The following is a 21,504-nucleotide window of genomic DNA, read 5'->3' on the forward strand; positions in this document are numbered from 1 at the left end:
AAGTTCCTTGAAAATACACAGTTAATGATCTTTGAGCTGTCCAGTTCTGTACTTCAGAGTGTGACCTTATGGCCATTTTCTTAGACTACTAATAGCATATACTTTTATAATGCTTAGTATGTTACAAGCATGGGTCTAAGCATTCATGTTAGTTTCCTGTGGCCTTTATCAAATTACCATAAACTAGGTGACTTAAAACAACAGAAATATATTGTGTCACAGTCCTAGAGGCCAGATGTCCAAACTCAGTATCATTGGGCTGAAATTAAAATGTCACCAAGGCCATGCTCTCTCTGGAGACTCTGGAGGAGGATCTACTTCTTTTCTCTTCCAGATTCTGGTGGGTACTGGCATCCCTTGGCTTGTGGTCACATCATTCCAATCTCCACCTCCATCTTCACATCACCTTCTTCTATGTCTGTCTGTGGTCAGATCTTCCTCCCTCTTATATATACCTGTGATCACTTCTAGTGTCCACCTGGATAATCTCGGCATCTCAAGATCCTTTACTTAATCACATCTACAAAGTCACTTTTTACCATATAAAGAGACATTTACAGGTTCCAGGGATTAGGACCAGATATCTTTGGCAGCCATGATTCAGACCGCTACAGCACATTACACATATAATTCACTTAATCACACAGCCATTGAGAGAAATATAGTTATTATCTCCATTTACTGGTGAGGAAATTGAGACAGAGAGAGATTATATAACTCATCCAAGATCAAATATTCATTAAATGGCAGTATCTGGATTTGAACCCAGGTTCCATCATTTCTATAGAAGAATTCTCCAGACTGATGTGCCAAGATAGAAATCAAATGAAAAAAAGTTTCTCCTTTAAAGGCAGTACTCCTAGGTTATGGAATTTCCCCACTTTCTCATCTTTGGCAGGACTCTTTGTTCTATTGTGTACTTTATCATCTTATACACACAAAATCACTTTCAGTGCAGGGTTTTTAGAATAATGTGAGAAAAGTATGCTATATAAACTGTATCCAGTTGAAGTATTTGCTGAATGAATGGACTTTCAACCAATCCATCAAAGGAACACCATTGTTGGCAATAAGCAGTAAACAAGCTAGATACTCCTTATCATTTTTAATTTTTAAGACAGACCCTTCTGGAAAAGCTTTCTAGACCCCTGTACTCCCAATATTTCAGCCCTAAATCTTATTCAGTAACCCACAGATCCCAGGAAAGGGTTTTCTAGGCTAAACATCCCATGGCATCAAATCTGTCACTCTTCTAGTAGACAATCCTGTAACCTTTGGGCTATGGAGACCTATAGCCTTTGCCCTGTGAAGTCTTTGACCCACCTATCTCTGCTTTTCTTGCTCAGGTGAGGCTATTTTAACCAATCAGCTTTTCTCTTCCAGGAAGCTCTTTATTTATATCCTTTCCCAAGTCTACATTCTTTATAGCACCATTCAAACCAAATCATTTTCCATTTCTCTCCCCCATACACCCAGTTTCACCAAAGCAAATTTCATAGTTCTTCACATCACCACGCTCTTAGGGTCAGGTCACTTGGCCCAAAGGCCACATCTTCCTTCCACAGAATCTCATTCTCCTTTGACCAAACTAGCACAAGAGCTCACATGCACTTCAGTGTATAGCCTTAAGCTGTCCCACCAGTTCTGAGACACCACAGGTATTGCTATTCTACAAAATACTGGAAAGATGTATTCAAAGAATAATACCACATCATATAAAAATATTTTTTAAAATATATGTTGGTAGGTGGAATAAGACAATCCTTCATATATTTCCGGTCAGCATGTAAATTAATATAATCCTTTAAAAAAACAACTTGACTTCATGTATCAAAAACCTTGAACATATTAATGATCTTTGATCTAAGAATTCTATTGTGTAAATTGCTGTAGGTTAAGGTGCTGTAACTGCTTCCAAACATGTAAACTGGTTTAAACACAAAAGAGGTTTATTTCTCACTCATGTGACAGCCCTGGTAGGGTGGCTTTCCTAGACATCCTGATTTAAAGATGAGGAGGCTTCTTGCTAAAGCATTGCCATCCCCTATTCATCATCTGCACCTGGAAAACAGAAGAGACAAGAGAGCACGGGGAAGCTATATTCACTTAAAGCCTTAATCCAGAAGTGACAGACATCACTTTCCCCCACCTTCCACTGGTAAAAGTGATGCATAGTCTATACAATACAATATGAAAACATATTTAAAATATAAAAATTTAAAAGCAAGAGACATTTGTAAAGAGTATAAATTTAATTAGGTTAAAATACTCTTATCTATAGAAAAATTTTTAATGCAACAAAATTTTAACTGATACTATCTATGATATTTCACTTTGTTTTGACTTTTTATATTTAAAATTTTTAGTGATTATTTTACTGCTTTTCCCTTGGTTTTTTTGTTTGCTTATCATAAAAGTTCCTTTAAGTAATAAAATATGACAGATGTAGTTGAAATCCCTTTACAATGTCTCCTGAGAACCCTCTCCTCACCCCAGAGAAAACCTTTTCTGGAGTTGGTGCATATTCTTCCTGATCAAGTATTTTACTCTGGGTATGAAAGTATGTTTGAATAAAAATCTACGATTACTGGAATTTTTTAAATTACTTGAATGGTATCCATTTTTTACTTATTTTCCATGTAACATTATCTATTCAATATATATCCACATTTATTCTACGGCTCTAGTTCATTTATTGCAACACTTCCATAGTGTTTCATTGAATGAATATAATACAATCCTTTCATTCATTCACTATATATGGATATTTAGGGGGCTTCAGTTTTTTGCTATTCCAAAGAAATATTGCAGTGAACATTCTTTTATATGCTCCTTGTGAACTCGTGATAGATTCCCTAGAATATATTATCAGAAATGAAATTTGTCAGTCACAGGTTAGGATCATATGGAGGTTTATTAAATATGGCCAAATTGGTTTCTTACTGAGTTCATATTCTACTAAGAAAATATGAGGTTCAATTTTCCATACCTTTTGGCCAATTCTTTGACTCTTTCTCTATTTTTGCCAGTCTTACAGCATTTAATGATATTTCTGTGGTTTTAATTTTCCTTTCATTGATTAATTATAAGGTTAAACATTCTTATATTTTTGTTAGACACTTAGATTTCATCTAATAACTGCCTATTTTAATTCTTTGCCATTTGTGTTTATTTTTTACTAATTGATTTCCAGCATTCTATATGTGTATATATATATATATATATATATATATATATATATATATATATTCTGAAAACTCAACTCATTTTAAAATATAAGCATCCCAAATGTCATTGCTGATTTTGTGGTCTGATATATTGCTTGACAAATTAACCTAAAAGTCAAACTGATATTTGCTGACTCTAGTGGGAAATTATAATTATTTTCAAGTTGTTTTTATTGTCATTAATACATGTAGTTCACTAAAGGGATTTCTTGGGACAAACATAGATTCCACACAGATCAAAGAAAGACAAGCACTGAACTTCTTATAGTTCACCTTCCCTGTAGCTAAACACAACAGAATCTAAACATGCTGCCAACTGTCGAGGATTTTTGTACTGCTCATCCAGGCTTAAATATCTGCTAATTGAGATAATGGCTACAGTCCATCAGTTAATAGTATTTACAACAAAAACATATGGCCAGTACTTGGAAGGCCAGACATTAGCTAATGTGAGTCATTTCCAGATGATAAAGAGATCATTTATATTGTCCCTATGAATTCCGCTTGAGTACTGTGGCATCTCCCAGGCTTGACCTTAAAAGTAGATATTGGTGGCTTCTTATGTGTTGACTATTGGGAGACTCTGAAAAAGCCTACTCGTTCATCACAGATTATGAGGTACAGACTGAAAGAAACTCTAGAGTTTGAGAGGGGTAGGGGAGAGATGAGAGAAAGAAGAGTCAGAAAAGATTAGAACAGAGATTAAGCAAATTGAAGTCTACTTTAGTCAGAATAGGTGGTAATTTATGCTACAGTAACAGACAAACCCTAATATAATGACTTAACCCAATAAATAATTTTTCCTTAAGTACATTACATATTCAGCATGGGTTAGAGAAGGCTCTGACCAATGTAATTATCTGGGAGGTAAAAGCTTCTGTGATCATCAGAGCTTTCTCTCCAAATTGATATATATCGTTTCTGACCACACTTGGTTGTCCCTAGCAAATCTCATGGCCGCCTATAACTTCAACGGGAACTGATAGATTTTCCATGATATGCCTGGAAAGAAATTGGAAATATTTGATAAACAGCATAGTGACTATATAAAACCATCATTCTGTTTATCAAATGTGGTTCAACTGGTTCACTCTCTGTCCCACAAAGAGAATACATCTACCCCTACTCCAAGAAAGACAGTCCAAAAATCCCACTCATGGGACTTCCCTGGCAGTCCAGTGGTTAAGACTGTGAGCTTTCACTGCAGGGGGCATGGGTTTGATCCCTGGTCAGGTACTAAAGATTCCCCATGCCACATGGCACAGCCAAAAAAAAAAAAAAAAAATCCCACTCTGTCATGGCATTAAGCTCAATACCTTGGCTCTCTGCATTACATTCATCAGTCTCTACCTCAAATTTGGATGTGGCTACTTTAGAAATGGAGACCTGCCAACTAAAACAACAAGTTAAATTCCAACACACACACACACACACACACACACACACACACACACACACACACATTAGGGTATACGTAGGCTAATGCTGGAAGCAATAGGAGGCCAGTTCAGGAAGTTAAGAACTGCTGAAAAATACTAGTTTAGTGATTTCTCTGTGACTTTTATCAATGAGCAGGAACAGGAAGCAGTCTGGCATTTTATTCATGCTAAACTAGGCCTAGGGTGATACCTGGAAAAGACAGACACAAGGAGCTTCCAATGCTTTGCCAAATTAATATGATGAAGTTAAAATACTATGTAGCCTGTATAAAGATAGCCAGGCAGCAGGATATGACACAATTTACTTTTATCCCAGGGATGTCTGTCAGTTTCTAGGTCTGCAAAATTAAATTCCCTTGTGGGCTAACTAAATTTAAACTCCAGGACTCCTTTAGCAAATGCGTTTCTCATCTATTTCCACCTCATTTTCTTCCCGTCTGTCCTGCCTGTGCCGTCTACAGCCCCTGAGCTCATTTGGACTGAAGTCTCGTATCTGTGCTTCTGGCATCTAGTTTGTTTGGTCCCAACTGAGTTTTCCCCTACAGAAGATAGATCTATAAAAAGAAAGGGAATATTTTTCACAAGGACAGGGAACTTTCACAGAGCAACTGTTTTCATTAACTGATGGCACAGTTGGCTGAAAAATAAATGATAAATGAGAAAGTATGGGGTATCTTTTAATATGTAGATTATACTTCAAGAGGAGTAACACCAGGAAGTAAGGAAATAACCTTGTAACAAGTACAGAATGCCAAAAACCAAGGGGAATAAACAATTGAAAAGAAAAAAACCTGGGGAACTTTTAAACAGAAGTCAGTGAAGGAGGCTCGCCCTTGCTGTCAAAGCATGACCTTTGCACTAGCAACATGGGGATCATCTGGGAATTTGTTAGAAATGCAGAATCTTGGGTCCTGAAACTTACAGAATCAGAGTTTTCATTTTAACCTCATCATCTGGTGATTCAGGTGTGTGTCAATGTTGGCACATCTAGATTACAATTATTAAAAGTTATTAAAATGAAAAAATATAATTGTTCATATGTTCTTGCCTTCAGAAAGCAGCATCAAACACAATGCCTGACAACTAGTTGGTTATCAGTGACTATTTACTATTAAGATCAAACTATCCCTTTTGGACTAGAAGTATTTCTTTTCCTGTGTAGAATATAATTGCTGAGATAAAGTATATGTGGATGGCTAAGCAATAACATAAAATCTGAAAAACAATTTTAAGTAGAGGAATTTCTTACCATTTGTATATTTACATATTCCTGTAATGTACACATACATAAATCATGTATACAAATATGTAAAATTGTTATATAAATTTAAAAGTATATCCGGGGGGGTGGGGGTGGTGGTGTAAAGAATCGGGCGATTGGGATTGACGTGTATACACTGATGTGTATAAAATGGATGACTAATAAGAACCTGCTGTATAAAAAAATAAATAAAATAAAATTCAAAAATTAAAAAAATAATAATAAAATAAAAGTATAACCTTTGTCACTAAGTATTTTTATATAATAAAGGATACTTGGGACATCCCTGGTGGCACAGTGGTTAAGAATCCGCCTGCCAAAGCAGGGGACACGGGTTCGAGCCCTGGTCTGGGAAGATCTCACATGCCGTGGAGCAACTAAGCCCGTGCACCACAACTACTGAGCTTGTGCTCTAGATCCCGCGAGCCACAACTACTGAAGCCTGCGTGCCTAGAGCCCGCACTCCGCAACAAGAGAAGCCACCGCAATGAGAAGCCCGCTCACTGCAACGAAGAGTAGCCCCAGCTCACTGCAACTAGAGAAAACCCGTGCACAGCAACGAACACCCAACGTGGCCAAATAAATAAATAAATATTAAAAAACAATAAAGGATACTTGGACACAGAGATGGATAAGTGTATACATCACATATAAGTGGCAGAATATGGAATAGGATCTAGTTCCCCTGATCATAATCTTACATTATATCTAATAATTTTGAGGCTTAAATATTTTAATTAACGTTAATTACAGTAGTATTCCATGATGAATTTCAAACTAGAATCAAGTTACAGCTTGAATGGTTTGGTTTTATGGTCATGTTCTTCTGGAATTTTAAACTAATAAAAATTTCATCTTCAGTTTAAAAATATTTGTCATTATTTATAATCATATATTTCTAATATTTGTTATTTTATGACTATGGGCTACTCTTCTGCTTTCTAAATAAGATGGGTTAAATTTAATTTGAATGTTAAGGCTTTAGCTCAGGGAAATTTTAATTTTACTAAATGTTATCACAAAGTTTTAAATCTGAAAGCTTTCTTATACTTGATTTATTTTAATCTATTTAATTTTTATAATGAAAACCATAAAACATAAAGTGATAAAACTAATTTATTTAATATTTTCCATGTGTTATCCACTTATGCCATACTGTTTTTCATGAGTAAAGTTCCTTTGCTTTAAAACGTAAATATACATTAGCATCAGCTTTTATTATGCATAATACCTTATTATTTACATCTATGAAGGCTTTAAAAATAGGGAATATAGAAAATTAAAACATATTTATTCTAAAGTAATCCAAAATTTTATGTATTCCATGATTACAATATAAGAATATTTGTGCACATAGAGGGTAAAATGCAAAATGCAAAAATGAGTTTATTTTAATATAGGATTATAGATTTTTGCTATTCTAGCCATTTACCTAATGTTATATATTCTTTTCAATAAAAAGTGAGTTTTCTCTGTGTGTGTACATGTTCTCTCATAATCTGTGGCTGGAATTTTCATCTTCTTAATGATAGATTTAGAAAAACATAAAGTCTTAATTTCAATTGAATTAGAGATATTAACCTTCTTCATAGCTAGTGTTTTGGTTCTGTTTAAAATTTTTCACCTCCCGAGTTCATATTCTCTCATCATCTAAAATCTTTATTGTTTTTGCTTTCACATTGAGATTTGCAATCAATTTGTATTGATTTTTGCTTGTGGCATGATGCTGAAACAAGTTTCATTATTTTCCCACATGGATATCCAATTTTCACAGCGTAATATTTTGAAATCAATGTAATTTTCCCACCACTCTCTAGTGCTACATTTTTCGTAAGTCAAATGTCTATATGTACACAGGTATGTTAATGGTTTCTGTATTTTCTTTTTTCTTTTTTCTGTTTGTGATGCTATGATAATATATTAAGTATTTTAACTGTATGAGAGATCTTTAATTAAAGATTGAATTTACTTAATAGAATATTCAGATTTACTATCTTCTTTTGTATCAGTTTAAGTAAGTTGTATTTTTCTGAATGTCTAACATACTTTTAACTAAAGTTCCAGAAAGAAAAAAGAGAGAAAGAAAGAATGGGACAGAAGGAATATTTGAAGAGATAACAACTAAGAATTTCCTAAAACTAATGGAAGACTTCAATCGTTAGATTCAAGAAATTCAAATTCTAATCCAGATAAAATTTAAGTTAGTGACAGATAAATAGGAAGATGGTTAAAGAAGTCACAAAAGTAGAGAAAGGAAAAGCAAAGAGATAGACTATGTAGAAAGCAAGTAGCAAGATTGTAAATTTTAACTCAAATACTATTGATACTGGTTATAATTTCAAGTACTAGTTACGTTAAATGTAAATTACTAAGTGCTAGGATTGGGATTTTTCAGAACGTCTCAGATGCCTTAAAGCTGTTCTATAGTCTCTGCAAGAGCTGATTCATTCCCAGTTTACGCTAACTCCTAGAATGCAATTTTTTGAGCCTTAATCTATGGCATTGGGCATTTATAAGGGTCCCCACAATTGGTGGGCTCTGGAGGATAATTTTTGTTCCCATATCCTCTAATTTCTTCAATAGTGTTGCTCAGCTTCTCTACCACCACTTCAGGGTTGACCAAAGACCTCTGGGCCAAAGCAGCCCCAAAGGGATGCTGTATTTCTCTGCCTTTCTGTCTTCTCATCCACTAATTTTTTACTGTCTTGTTAGGATAGTGATCACTTCAAGTAAATGTTTTACAACAAATTTTATGTAAGTTTTCTAGTTCTCAGTGAGAAGAGTGGTTTTAATTACCTAGTTTGCTACTATCAGTAAAGATAATTCCCCTTTTGTTTTTTTACATGTCATTTCATCTCCTTCTAATCTAGTTAAAATGGTTTCTTCATTTCTTAAACTTATTAAAAATAAGAGTTTTAATAGAATAGCATAAGATCCATTGAAAGTCAGAATCTCAGAATTCAATCATTAATATTATATTTAATATTTATAAGCCAAGGGTTTAACAGATTCATGGTATGCAATGCCCCATACTCAATTCTATCAATATTAAAATGGGCATAAGTTTCATGCAAGCACATTTAACATCAATTTCCTTTACCTTAGCTAACTCTAAGGAAAAACATAGTGAACATAGATATAATATTAGGGATATGGGGAAAGTAGACTCCAAATATTTATAGCTTAGAAGACACACAAGAGATAGGAATACCATGAAGCTGAAAGAAAGGATAGAAATAAAGGTAGATATGTGCAGAAGACAAATTCCACTTTCTCTCAGTTTTCCTAGGATCTACTATGGCTCTTTGAAGCTGTTCTAGAATAGCTGACAGTTCTCCTAGTACGCAAATAATGTTGAACTGGGGGCTCATATGAATCCTTCTCCCATCTCAGTTTCACAGCTTTATGCTTGGTTATTCTGGATAATGAAAACAAGGCCAGATTGTATGACCAGTTAACAGGCTGGATGAGACAGCTACCAGAACTTAAATAAATAGAAGTTAGTCTTAAATAACTCAAAGGCTTTCAGTTGCTTTTCTTAGTGTGAATGAGCAATGTGCAGTCAGTTGGCAAGAGACGGACTTGGTTACTTTAATACTTCAAGTTTTGCTTAATGCAGATTTGTTCAGAAACTGCTTATGGAGTAGGGAAGATTTCCTGGTTAAGACAAAGTCTCTGATGACTGTTGAATAATGAGTATGAATTAGAAAGGTTGAAAAGGGCATGGGGGAAGGGCAATCGATGCGGGGAGACATTTAAGAGATATATTTTAAGATCTCATTATGTGAGAACCAAAGGAGCAATTTCTGACTCTAAAAAGACAGAAGTTTCTGACTTGAGTAATTGGGTGGGTGGATAATGGTGCCGTTTACTGTTATCATAAATGCAGTAGGTTGAAATCCTGAGATGCATCCATATTTAAGAACTGAGTTGAGAAAGAGGAGCAAAGTGCTTTGAGATAACATAGACAACCCAGAGAAAGTAGTGTATTAGAAGTCAAGAGATTCGAGAGTTTCAAGAAGAAATAAGTACTCAAAGATGTCAAATAAACCTTGTATATCTAAAGAAAAAATTTAACAATAAATTTTGTTTACTGTTATCCAATAAATAATAAATAAATATTGGCTTTAACAATAAGTTGATGATTAAGTACTTTTATAGAGCAATTTTGGCATCAAAAATAAGATATCACTGAGTTAAGATGCAAAGGAAGTAAGTAACTGGAAATAACAAGGTCAGAGTAGATTTTCAAGACTTTATCTTAGTTATAGTGAGATGGGATGGTAGCTGTAAAGAGGCGCAAGATTGACGAAGGGTTTGTTTGTTTTTTTTCTTCCAGAAGGAATAAACTTAGAGACTGAGAAAGACCCAAGGGAGTGATAGGATAAATATAAGAGAAAAAGTTCATAACTGATGGAGAAAATACCAAGTGAGAAAGAGGAGTCTTGACGGGAAGTAAGTAAGTGGTTGGCCATAAAAAGGAGAGGACATTTTTAACAACTGAGGATAGGCGAAACTGCTTAATGAAGATGAAGATGTGAACATGTTTGTAGAAGATTAGTTGTGTAGATGATGCATGATCAGACGCTAAACCAAGCAAGATACATTGATTAAGCTGCACTCTGAAAACTCAGTTGAAGCTGATTTTAATATAAATGTTATAATTATGAGGAATGACAATTTGTAATAGTCATCCACATAATGAAGTCTCTAAATAAGATAAATTATACAGTGAACAAATCCAATAATAGATTTTCATAAAAATCTTGCATGCAAGCCTGAAGTTGAACGACCATTATGGGATATAAGGGAGTTGCTAATGTTCCACAAAGGTTATATTCTCATCAGTTAGGCTACCCTGAGACTTCAAGGACATCCAGTCCGTCAACTAAAGAAAATGCCAGTTGTCAGGATACAGCGAACATATGAGTCGGCAGAAATCAAAGAAGAGGACATGCCTAAAGATATGATACAACATACGAGCTCAGAAAAGGGGTTTTGAAGCTTTCACTACAACTCACTGCACCTAGTAATCTTTTATTTATATTAGCCTTTGCTACTTAGATAGAGATCACACATCCTTGTTTGCCTGGTCTACAAGTGTCCCAGCCTCCTTTTCTATTCAGCATTTGTCATATGGAGAGCCTAGATTTAGGCACACCTAGTTGAATGTTAAAACTAAGAAAGGTCACGCTGGAGTTGAATGAATATGCCAAGTTAGGAGAGCCAAGAAATTTAAATCAGATAGCCATGGCTGTTGGAGTTTGTCCTAAGCCACTCCTAGCCAATGCAGTTTGCTTTAATCTAATTTGACCTTGTTATGCTTGGTATTACAAGTTTAGCTGCTCAGACTACAGGAAATTAGCTAAGGCTGAACTATTGACCTGATGATAAAACTCTATCTCAGGAAAAATGCCTAAGAGGCTCATAAACCCCTGGAAGCTTTCTCAGGGTCTCCTAGGTTAAGAGCCAGTGCCCTAGAAAGAAGTAATTATTTGCCACCACAAGTGATCAGGAAAGGATGTATTAAAGTTTATTTGTTTCTTTTTTTAAGGAGAGAAAAGGGGGGAAAAAAGAAAAGAAAGATCAAATTAACTTCTCCTCTTCTCCTGTTAACTTGCATTGCCTTCCTTCTTTTCCTTCCCCATCTCCCTCCCCGTCCTGGAAAACTAACTTATAATTTGAATATTGTTTCTTGAATACAAAAATCAATGCAAAATATTCAATAAGCAGGTAAGGGATTTTATGCTTTAGCTCAATGATTTGCCAACTTTCACACTGTAAACACCTGGAGGGTTGTTAAAACACATTGCTGGGCCTGCCTTCAGAGTTTGATTCAATAGGTTTGGAGAAGAGCCAGATAATTGCATTTCTAGAGTTCCCAGGTGCTGCTGTTGCTGCTGCCCCAGAACCACACCTGAGAACCACTGCCTAGCTCTAGGTAGCTGCACAAAATACCCTCTTCCTTGTGTGGTACTTGAGAAATCCCCATTCATTTTCCCCCTACCACATGGCTTCTTAGAGTCAATGAAAATTCAGGTGTGCATTGAAATCCCAGATCACTCCCGATTAGCCATGTGCTTCAGGAGACTCCTTGTGACCCTCAGGATGCTCTTGTAAGAATTAAATTAGAACATGTTAAGTTCAATGGCTACCAAGCTGCCTGATCACAAATCCAAAAGTCCATTGTTACCAACACAACGCCTGTAGGAGACAAAGAGCGTAAATGAGAGCATCCTGTGTTAAGCGTGCACAGCTCGGACATCTCAGCAGGCCAGAAAGAACTCGTGGGCAGTCACTGAAGCGACAGTTATTTCACATCCTCGTACGACTGCAATTTTAATGATAATTGGCGATTTTAAAGACTACTTAATAAAATTAAACAGTAAACCGCCGTTCTAATTTGGTGCTTCTTAAATTTTTGGGGGGTTCTAGACTTACTTTGAGAAACTGAGGAAAGCTATGGCCCTTTTTCCCAGGTCGGTGCATCCAATTCGCTGGCGAAACACTTAGAGATCTCCTGCGGGATCTATGTTTTCCAAATTCAGAACCTCTGGCTCTCAGTGCTTCAGGTTGATCCCTTCCTGATGAACAAGCGGTCTCACAATCCTATGGGCTACATCTGAGAAGATTTCAAAATCAGAAGCCAGGCGCCTACTGACCAGACAGTCTCTGTTTTTAACTCAATCCTCTTTTGTCCTAGAACTCAGCATCTATATTAGTTTCAACTGTTGGGACAAAATACCATGAACTTTGTGGCCTAAAACAACACAGATTTATCTTATACCTCTAGAAGTCCAAAGTCCTAAAATCAGAGTGTTGGCAGGGCTTCGTTCCTTCTGGAGGTTCTCAGCGAACCTGTTTTCTTGCTTTTTCCAGATTCTTGCCAGAGACCACTAGCATTCTTTGGTCTATGGCATGGGCCTCCATCCTCAAAGACAAGAGTTTAGCATCTTCAAATCTCTTTGCTTTCATCTTCCTGCCTCTGGCTTTGATTCTGATTCCTCTGCTTTCCTCTCTTCCTTTATAAGGCCTCCTGTGATTACCCTGGGCCCACCTGGATAAGCTAGGCTACACTTCCCATCTCAATATCTTTAACTCAATTGTATCTGTAAAGTCCCTTTTGTATTTAAGGTAGCATATTCACAGATTCTGGAAATTAGGACATAGAAATCTTAGGGTGTATGTGGGGGAGACATTATTCTCTCCGCCACAGCATTCATTTCATTTACATCTTTCTAACATGCACTAGCTCTTGTTTGATTACCTTTACTTTCAAGACCAGTCAAATAAAATGAATAATAACCGTGGATTTCAGTTAATATCTTAAACTTACTTCTAACATTTGGTAGAAGTTAGAAGTTCTAACAGTACTTAGTAGAAGTTATTACTTCTAACAACAGCCTCTCCAATGAATTGTGAAAAACTTCTAAAATTAGATGCTGGTAGCCACAAGTTAATAATTTTGCTTCCAATTCTCTAATGTAAAACCTGTACACTATGGAAACATGGTCTAATGATCCTATATTTTGAGATCAATTGAGAAAATATAGAGAAAGAATAAAGTAGGGGCTTCCCTGGTGGCGCAGTGGTTAAGAATCCGCCTGCCAATGCAGGAGACATGGGTTCTATCCCTGGTCCGGGAAGATACCATGTGCCGTGGAGCAACTAACCCTGTGCGCCACAACTACTGAGCCTGTGCTCTAGAGCCCATGAGCCACAACTACTGAGCCCATATGCCACAACTACTGAAGCCCACACACCTAGAGCCTGTGCTCTGCAACAAGAGAAGCCACCACAATGAGAAGCCTGCACACCACAACGAAGAGTAGCCCCCGCTCACCGCAACCAGAGAAAAGCCCGCGTGCAGCAACAAAGACCCAACGCAGCCAAAAACAAAATAAAATAAAATAAATAAATTTATTTTAAAAAGAAGAAAAAGAACAAAGTAGTAGGCAGCTTATCTTAAAAGTACAATGTAATCAATCAAAGCTCTTGCACTTAAAGTGTAAAAAACACCATGAACATGCAATGAGAAAGATACGACTTCACAGAAATATTGTCAAAAATAAACTGTTATAGTTTTTTTAGCTGACTCCATGATCAATACGAGTTTTTTAAGATAATGCAATTTTAAGCTGCATTAATAGTACTATATTTAGAAAAGGGGATAACATTCATTCATTCATAAAAGATCGTTTTGAAAGCACCTATGTGCCAAGTACTATGCTAGACAATGGAGATACTCTCCACTTTGTACTGTTACTCTGTCCTCATTAAAAAAAAAGAAAAAGTTAGGTTCATATAACCTGGATAAAAAAATGACATTACCGTTATAGGAAAATGCTTAAACTTTAAACTCAATAAAATCTTTGTGCAACAATTTTTTCTGAATTATTACATCTGATCATGCAGACTTATTAGCAAAAATGCACTTTAAAATGTTTATTATCATCTACATAATGCAATATTATGATTTTAAACCATCTGTTTTTCAAAATGTTCAAACATCATCAACAGTTTGAAAATTGTTTCTTTTTGTTTTAATTTTGCTTATATTCCTCCTAAATATCTCTCACCATGAACTGTAATCATTTATAGAATTTTAATTCCATTATTTTTAACTAAACTTTTAATATATTGCAATTTTAAGCTGCAATAAGAGTAGTAAAGGAGATATTTTAAAATAAAAGATAATTTTTAAGCAAATGATTATGTAGGTGACACTCTAAATTGTCTCAACCTTTTCCACAGACTCAAATCCCTGTTTTATTATTATATTTCAGATATACACATATTCTTAAAATTCTAAATTGATACGTAAGTGAGCAGATGCTATTTATGTTAAAAGTTTTATGACAAAGAAGTAATTAATTCCTCTCCTTCAGTAAAGTAAACACGGAAGAAGATGGGAAAACATGAGCAGTGACTGGTGAATGTATCAGGTCACAAACTCAGGTGCACAGGAAGTGAAACTAGTTCTGGTTAACTTTTGATCACTTCACTTCACTTCACTTCACCTGCTGAGCTGTCCATCATTCCATTAGCCCACCTGGTCTGCAGATCAGACCAGTGGCACATCAGTGGCAGCTAAGTCACCCTTCTCCCCAACTTCATAGCTTTTTATTCCAATTCTTTCATTACTATTATGCCCCTCTTAAAAGCTTGGGAAAATACTTTGCTGTGCTCCCAAGCCATGCTGGCACAAGAAGAAATTCTCCCATGCTATCTCAGACCATTTTTGCCTAAACATGCAACAGGTAATTCCTACCCACACCACACCAGGTTGGATAAAGGGGATCTTGATGTCTTGCTGCCTCCCGGGGCTTTACTGGAACTGGGGTTCAGATCCCACACCATTCTAATTAGGGTTTCTATTGTTCTTCACTTCCCTGGTACTTGGCCTCAGACATCAGCCAAGGCACAGAGCCCATTCTCTGGGAATCACACCAATATCCAACCCTTTTGTAACTGCCCATCCCCTTTCCAGTCTAGCAAACTCGAATATTATCTCCAGAGACAAGAAACAGTGGCTCTGACTGACTTTGCAGCTTGCAATTCTGAAGTGCAGAAGCTAAGTACTGACTTCTTTGTTCTGTGTTCTGCTATAATTAATAGGCCCACTTTGATGTAACAGGTGCCTCTTGCCCTAGCTTTTTAAGAGGGTGGTGAGGAGGGAAGGGAGAGGGGTGAAAGGGTGGTTCTTGGATAATGAGGAGGTGGATACACAGTGCAGTCTTAGTCTCAAACTCATATAGCCTAGGAAAAGGACAAACATGAGAGTGAATGTTTGGAGAGGAAGCTCTTAAATTATGTGGAATTATTGATATTAGAAGAGTTGTGAAGTGTAAACGGCTCTACTTGAAAGGGAATGGGATTAGAGTTAAATCCAGGCTAGGAAAGAATTTTATCTATTCAGGGAAGAGAGAAAGGTGCTAGTTAATTAGCTAGTTTTTAAATGTGTGTATAATTTTACTAATTGTAATTTTTCTTGAAATAAGTTAAAATTTAAGTTTTTTTAATGCTATGAGAAATGGAATGTGCTGGGGCAGAAAATTCAGTCATTTTTATAGCCTGTTCTCTTCTGGTCACATGGTGATAACAAAATTTAACTCAGGAAAAATTGAAAAAAAAAATACAGAGATCTCATCCTCAACATCCTTTCCTCTTCTTATTGAAGACATTCAATCCTAAATCTCAGATGCTACCAAATATTATGGGATGGAGTTCTCTTTCTCTCTCTTTTTCTTAAATGTATATTTTTGTATTGTTACTAAAGTAATACTTGTGTTCTTGCTAGACGATTGTATTTTTCAGAGGACAATGTAAATTTTATTCTACACAGTAACTGGAAAAGAATTCAGACACCAGTCCATAAAAGCATTATAGTCTCCTGGTATAAGTACACAATCTGCTTAGCTCTACGGAGAATGTAAAGCTACAATTCGATAAAGGGAACAGTCTGAAACTGGCAACCTAGGCATGCTTGCCTGGGCCACACAGGCCAACCCCAGCCATTACTGGGCACTCAGGAACTAGGGTGCCAGCTACTGATACCAGGGAGCAGCAAAGCAGTATATCTTTACTCAGGTAATCTATTTTGGCATTTGAAAGTTTATTTAATCCGTCTTTGAAAGTACCATTTATGCAAGGTAGTATGTGGCAAAATATGTTCTTATAAGTGATTTTTGCACAATAATGGCCACTTCTAATTTCATTCTCCTTTTTTCCTTCTGGTTATGGTTTATTACCGCTGCTAATACTGTCAGACTGTGTGCTTGACTTACATGTGAACCTGACTTAGCTGCTCTCCTGAAAGTCCCTGATGTGTTTCCTAGTATTGATAGATAGTGAGCACCTCAGGATACTTTCTTTTTTTAACTTTTTATTTTATACTGGAGTATAGTTGATTAATAATGTGGTGTTAGTTTCAGGTGTACCACAAAGTGATTCAGTTATACATATACATGTATCTATTCTTTTTCAAATTCTTTTCCCAATTAGGTTGTTATAGAATATTGAGCGGAGTTCCCTGTGCTATACAGTAGGTCCTTGTTGGTTATCCATTTTAAACACAGCAGTGTGAACAAGTCAATCCCAAACTCCCTAACCATCCCTCCCCGCACCCCTCCCACCCTGGTAATCATAAGTTTGTTCTCTAAGTCTGTGAGTCTGTTTCTGTTTTGTAAATAAGTATATTTGTATCATGTTTTTAGATTCTGCATACAAGCGATATCATACAATATTTCTGTTTCTCTGTCTGACTTACTTCACTCAGTATGACAATCTCTAGGTCCATCCATGTTGCTGCAAATGGCATTATTTCATTCTTTTTAATGGCTGAGGAATATTGCATTGTATATCTTCTTTATCATACCACATCTTCTTTATCCATTCTTCTGTTGATGGACATTTAGGTTGCTTCCATGTCTTAGCTATTGTAAACAGCCCTGCAATGAACATTGGGGTGCATGTATCCTTTCGGACCACGTTTTTCTCCAGGTACATGCCCAGGAGTGGGATTGCAGGATCATATGGTAGCTCTATTTTTAGTTTCTTAAGGGAACCTCCATACTGTTCTCCATAGTGGCTACACCAATTTACATTCCCACCAACAGTGTAGAAGGGTCCTCAGGATGCTTTTTTTTTTAAAATAAATTTATTTTATTTATTTATTTTTGGTTGCATTGGGTCTTCATTGCTGTGTGCAGGCTTTCTCATTGCGGTGGCTTCTCTTGCCGCGGAGCACGGGCTCTAGGCACATGGGCTCAGTAGTTGTGGCACATAGGCTCTAGAGCACAGGCTCAGTAGTTGTGGTGCATGGGCTTAGTTGCTCCGCGGCATGCAGGATCTTCCCAGACCAGGGCTCGAACCCATGTCCCCGGCATTAGCAGGCGGATTCTTAACCACTGCACCACGAGGGAAGCCCCTCTCAGGATATTTTCAATGACAGCTAACTAAAGGGACTTTATTGCCTCCCATAAATAAAAGTCCAGATGAAGAACAAATTGTAGAGTGGTCCAATTAGGGCCTTTGCTCCATTTCTCTGCAGTTGTCAACTCTGCGCTTCTGTATGTATGTGTCAGGTTTTTTCTTTTGTTTTTTTGGGGTTTTTTTAGCTTGATTCCCCTTATCATTGTAACAGAATTGCCATCAACAATTATGGCAACCTGCGTCCTCATTCACATCTGGCTGGAAAGTCTGGCTTTCCATTGCTGTCCATTAAAAGTAAGGAAGGACTTTCTCAGAAAACCTGCCCTGGTGTCTCATTAATTAGAATATGAGGCTCATTTCTATTCTTAACAAGTCACTGGTAAAGGCAATAGCAAGACCAACCACTTCTAGCCCATGAAATCATTACACAAATCTTATAAATGGAAGGAGAAAATCATCATCATCATTATCATCACCATCACTATCATCAGCATTTCAGATAGGTTTAGGAAATTAAACATATTGGTCATTTATGGACTTATTTTTTCTACTAGAGACCCCCCACTCCTGCATCTTGACAGTTACACTCCAGGGACCTACTCCCTATGCATGGAGCTTCAAGCAGGCTTTCTCTAAATTTCTTATCTCCAACTCTTTCCTTCTCATGCCCCTCCTGCAAGCCTTCCCCATCAAGCACATTCTCTCTCCTTGGGGGTCTGCTAAATAAAAGTAAATAAATATACTATATACTATTCATTCATTTAATTGCTATTTAATTAACTCCTTGTTTTTACCGACCTTGATAGTTTTAAGGAATACAAGACAGATATTTTATAGAATGTTCTTAACTGGGATTTGTCGGATTTCTTTTTCATGATAAGACTGGGGTTGTCTATAGGTTATTGCCTACATATTGTCTTTTTTTAGTCCAGTGTCAGTAACTAACATCTAAGGAAAGCATATGAGAAATCTGTATTATTGCTTTACTCTTCTCATATATAGAACTTTCCCACATGTCCTGTAAAAAATTGATTCATTTTACTACAAAACTCCGTTTGATCTAAACGTCTCTCATGTTTTCATACAGCACAAAATTAGATCATAATAGCTTCAAATAACGTTCTCTTTTTGGATTTAAATAGTTTATGAAGGTAATTAAATAGTAAAATCAGGTATCTTGATGCAGATCAAAGACAATTGACCATTCATAGACTTCCTCTTTAAGCTTAATAGTTTGGCTTGCTTACCAATCACCAAGATATTTGACTGACACAGGATTTACAGGCATAGGTTTGATCATTAGCTTTGATATAAATCAATTAGTTCATATTTCTGCCTTACTGGTTTTCTTGGCACCATCAAAAAAGAATTGCCTTTTTGTTTACTTACCTCAGTCCGACAGAAATTTGTTCATTATGTTATTGCCTTTTTGGCATAAGCTTTCATGTATCATCTTCAATATTTTTAGCTTGTCTTCATGAGAATATAATATCTGGTCTCAATACTGCAGCTCTTAATATACGGAGAATTGCTTTAATTTTCCATTAAGTTATTGACAATTTATAAAACATATATCTACAGAAAATGGTATTTTTTTGTCTCAGATGTCCAGTTAGAGATAATAGTACATTCAAGAAATAGCACAAAGAGCCACAATAAAAAAAGATAGCAAATGCATTACCTATTTCCATTTCCACATTTGGCAGCTCGGGGTCAGCACAAGTTTATCTTTGACCCACCCATTACTGATAACGCATTCCTTGTTCTCATTCATCGTGCACAATGAAGCCATAGTAGTCGCTTGGCTGCTCTTCCTATTCCAGACGTAATTCACAAACAACTAGAAAGAAGTAAAATAGCTGTCAATTGTGAATCATCCTAGAAGACCCCAAGAAGCACAGTCAATGAACAGTCCTCTGAGTATCTATCGATAGAGAGGCTTCTTTGTAATTCTATGTCAAGAATTAAAAGTTAGGGAATTTAAGTTCAAGCCAGAATTAATCTAATTTCCATTTGAAAAGGCAAGATTGCAGCACTTAATTTCAGGCAATTTTGGCTTCTCTTCCATCTATCATTTCTCTTGACATTGGGTCTTAAGTTTTTGAGAGTGTGCTAAGGATACTTGGGGAGGAGGGGGGCATTGGGACTGCTTAAATAAAGTATGATATAGGCATCAAAAACTACTATAAAAAGTGAGAAATCTCTTTGTATACTAATTTGGAAAGATCTCCCATATACATTATTAAATGGAAAACTTGAGGTACAGAATAGTATTTTATATGCTTGAAATGGGCACAGAAATAAGAATATGTATTTATACTTATTATATCTTCATAAAGACACACTGCAAGTTTTCACAAGAAATGAATAAAAATGGTTCTCTACTAAGGGCAGGAGACAAGTCAGGATGGAACCAAGACTTATCAATGTATCTTTTCATCTTGCTTTATGTATTGTTTTATTTAAAACCAGATGGTCTATTTAAAAGAAAATACAAATAAAATATTTAAATTCTCTCTTGACTCCACATACCCTTCAAGCTCTTTATTTCTCTGTCCCCATTTAATGCAAAATTTCATAAAATTATCTCCACTTTCTCACCTACCATTCACTCTTCAACCTATTTGAACCTGTCTTATTGCCTTCCCACCAGTACTCTTGCTGAAGTCATTAACGATACGTATTTTGCCAAACCCATGTAACAGTTTCCTTCCTAGCCCTGTCTTTCTAGATCAATCTGTATCATTCTACACTATTGACTATTACCTTGTTAGGTCTGTGACACTGTAGCGCTCACTTACCTCTTACTTCTCTGATCACTCCGGTGTTTCCACTTCCACCTGAGCTCTAACTGTTGGTTCTCCTTATACGTTGGTCCTAGGCTCTCTGGGCTTGGTCTTGGGTCATCTTTCATTCTGCTACTAGAAGGTGTCCTTGAGTTCCTTAACTCGAAATACATTTATGTGGCAATTCCAAAATTTTATCTGTAACTCAGACCACCCACTGAGCTCTAGACTGGTGGGGACATGCACTCTTGGATTGTTCCCAGTACCGTGTTACTACAGACAATGCCCAAGTCAATGACCTTGTAAATATTTCTTTCTGCATACAGCCAGGTGCATCTGTTTGAATAAATTCCCAGAAATGAGATCACCAGAGCAAAGATACATGTTTTAAAATGTTAATAGATATTGCTAAACTGATTTCTATGGGGTTATATAATTTTACACTTGCATTAGCAATATATGAGGGCCTGTTTCCTTATTCCCTTGCCAACTGTTGTGAAACTTTTGAATTTTGCCAATGTGATAAGTGAAAAATAGAAGCAAAGTGTATTTCCAGTACATGTTTCCCTTATTATGAATAAGGTTGGACATTTTTTACACACTTAATTATTTTCTCTGAACTGCTTATGTTCATAACCTTTTTTGTTGTTGTTGTTGTTTTTTGGGTTTTTTTTTACTGTTACTTACCTTTTCTAAGAGATCTTTATTTAAAAGAATATCTCTTATCTGTGATACAAGTTGCAGATATTCCCCCAGTTTTTCATTTGTCATTTGATTTTGTGGTGTTTTTTTCCCAAGCAGAAATTTCTCGTTTTCTTTTCTTTTTTTTTTTCTTTCTTTCTCCTCCTCCTCTTTCT

General features: G+C 36.2%; 1 pseudogene across 1 annotated transcript in view; it reads right to left on the minus strand.

Moving 5' to 3' along the window:
* The window catches only part of LOC309658826 (17S U2 SnRNP complex component HTATSF1 pseudogene), a 39,151-nt pseudogene that overhangs the window by 3,187 nt on the left and 14,460 nt on the right, over nt 1-21,504 (minus strand). The window contains exons 2-5 of the transcript XR_014268312.1: nt 20,663-20,983; nt 19,251-19,701; nt 17,197-17,326; nt 1,961-2,061 (exon numbers count right to left, since the gene is read on the minus strand). The product of XR_014268312.1 is annotated as a 17S U2 SnRNP complex component HTATSF1 pseudogene (transcript). The remainder of the gene's footprint in view (nt 1-1,960; nt 2,062-17,196; nt 17,327-19,250; nt 19,702-20,662; nt 20,984-21,504) is intronic.

Source organism: Balaenoptera physalus, assembly GCF_965194825.1.
Source record: "Balaenoptera physalus genome assembly, chromosome: 3".
NCBI lineage: Eukaryota > Metazoa > Chordata > Mammalia > Artiodactyla > Balaenopteridae > Balaenoptera > Balaenoptera physalus.